Source organism: Dromiciops gliroides, chromosome 4 (genome assembly GCF_019393635.1).
Source record: "Dromiciops gliroides isolate mDroGli1 chromosome 4, mDroGli1.pri, whole genome shotgun sequence".
Taxonomy (NCBI): domain Eukaryota; kingdom Metazoa; phylum Chordata; class Mammalia; order Microbiotheria; family Microbiotheriidae; genus Dromiciops; species Dromiciops gliroides.
The window spans coordinates 284128777-284131295 of NC_057864.1; the positions used below are offsets into that span (position 1 = coordinate 284128777).

Consider the following 2519-nt stretch of genomic DNA (forward strand, 5'->3'; position numbering starts at 1 on the left):
AATAGTACCAAAAGTCTGCAAGATGATATGCAAGATATGGATGGATGCTACATATCCTATTCATACCCCATTATTTAAATATCCCCCTACCAGTTAGCTTGCCCCTCCCAGTTTTGCATTTCCTTTTGCTTTGTCATTTCCTCCCTTTTCTTTGTTTTGTAAACAAACAAAAGACCAGGTCTTCACTTACTCTAGGATCTGTTTCCATAGTGATTCTCTCCCCAGGCCATATATTCCTCTCTCTTAATGAATCTTTTTTTTATTCTACAAGATTAATGATGAGCCTCCAATTCTTTGGGTGAGCTAGCCCCCCCCCCCCATACAAGTTGCAAGTCTCCCCAAGAAACTTGAAGAGTAGAAATAGAGATTTAAGGAAGGTTTGGCTCTTTTGACTTGCAGTCTAGGGATCTTAAATGGGAGCATTTACTTAGAGCCTATGCTTTACCTGAAACAGTACTAAGCAGTGGCAAAGATCCAAAAATAAAAATTAATATAACCCATGCCCATAAGGAGTTTATATTTTACAACACTGATTGCTATGTTATTTTTTGTGTATAATCTGCTAATGAAATGGGAAACTATAAAGAAACATATATGTCTACAGAACTAGAATTTCTATAGCTGAACAATTTATGTAGAGGCAGTATGAGTTAGAGAAATAGAAAATGAAACCAAGGCTATTTTGCACATATGATACAGTACTACCTTCCTGGTGTGAATATAAAGAGAGGGAAAGAAAATTTCATATGTATATGAGATACATACATAAATTTCATACACTTTTCAGTTCAAAAAGATCTGTCATTGTAACAAACATTTAAGGGAATGGTGGTCATTTTATTCCCCCTTAATTTATAATAGTCAAGGTATTTTGAGGTGGGAGGGAGCTTAGAGATTCTCTATTTTATCTTATAGATTACGCTATTTAGTTTTTCTGGTTGTTAATCCAGGGTTCTTTTTCTTCTTTTTTATGCTGTATCTTTGATATACTATATTACTGTATGATAACTGTTGAAAATTAATGTATAGTTTTCATACCTATCCTCTTACAAAACAAATAGAATCAGAATTCACATAGACAAATCAGAGAAGGCAATCCCCACCTCTCCTACAAGAGGTGAGTACCTGGATCAAAATCAGGAACACCTAAACAGATCCGAGAAGGCAATTCCTACTTCTCCTACAACAGATGAGCACCTGAATACAACCAGATTAGATGATTGGTAGGAAAATTAAGCACAGATTTATTTTCATCCCAATAACAAGCAAGCATGATATGCGAAGAACTTTACCAAGGAAAGTTCTCAAGGATCTTCATTTTTGTGAGATTATATAAGGATTTTTTTAATATGGGTTACAGAGTGTTATCAGTTTCAATAAGACAAAAGCAGTTTAACAATTTCAGTTATAACAAGCATGGAGAAAATACCAAAGCATCATGATAAGATTATAGGATTCCAAAAAAAAGGTTTGGCCAGGGTGTGATTGCCCAGATGTTATCATAAGATAGGGGTTTACTATCCTGAGGAAAAGAAGTCAATAGATAGGGCTAATCTGCTATCCATCTGGGTTCAGTTTGGAGCTCAATTGAAGGGCATTTTATTCCTATTGATCCTATTAATCCAGGGCTTCAAAAAACTCCCCTGGCTCTGTCTCTTCTGCTCTGCCAGCAGCTCTTTGGCTTTGCCCCTCAACTCCTGAGAATGTATGCTTCTGCCAAGTTCGACTCTACTCCTGTCCTTAGGAGCAGCTCTCAGCTGCTGAGTAGACATTATCTGCAGTTGTGCTAAGACGGCCAGAGGTGCGGACAGATGAGAACCTCAGCATTTTGGCAGCATCAGGTCTCTTGATCTTGATTGTCCCCAGATGTGGATTCCAAACTAGCACCATCTCAAAGGACATTGACACAGCAGCCAAGTTTATCAGGACTGGGGCTGCCACTGTAGGGGTAGTTGGTTCTGAAGCTGGGATTGGGAATGTGTTTGGAAGTCTCATCATTGGTTATGGCAGGAATCCCTCCCTGAAGCAGCAGCTCTTCTACGACATCCTGGACTTTGCCCTGTCTGAGGCCATGGGGCTCTTTTGCCTGATGGTGGCCTTCCTCATCCTGTTTACCATGTGATGGAGCCATTTCTGTTCCCCAACATTTCTGAACATTCCTCTTTCTCCTGGTTCTTCCATGTCTCTTTCAGCCTATATATACCTACGCCTTCATCTCACCAGGCAGCCCTGGGGAAAGCCAAGGTCTCAGGGTTGACAGAGGGAAGACAAATAAATACTGTATTAATAAACGGAAAAAAACCCCAAAAAACTCCCCTGGGTAATAAGGCAGTTCCATCAAATCTAGGTGATTCAAATATTGTTAACCATTTCACTTGAATCTAGATTATTAAATTTGGATTTACATAACTAAGGGTCATGAGAAAGAGAGGTTTTGGAAGGAAAAAAGGAACCTCTAGGATTCATGATATATATTTGAGACTGGTACAAAGTGTAGGAGGCTTTGGACGTTGATAAAT

The 2519-nt window shown here is 38.8% G+C and overlaps 1 pseudogene; it reads left to right on the forward strand.

Moving 5' to 3' along the window:
* The first annotated feature begins 1646 nt into the window (after positions 1-1646).
* On the forward strand, positions 1647-2122 carry LOC122725403 (annotated as a pseudogene).
* The last annotated feature ends 397 nt before the right edge of the window (positions 2123-2519 follow it).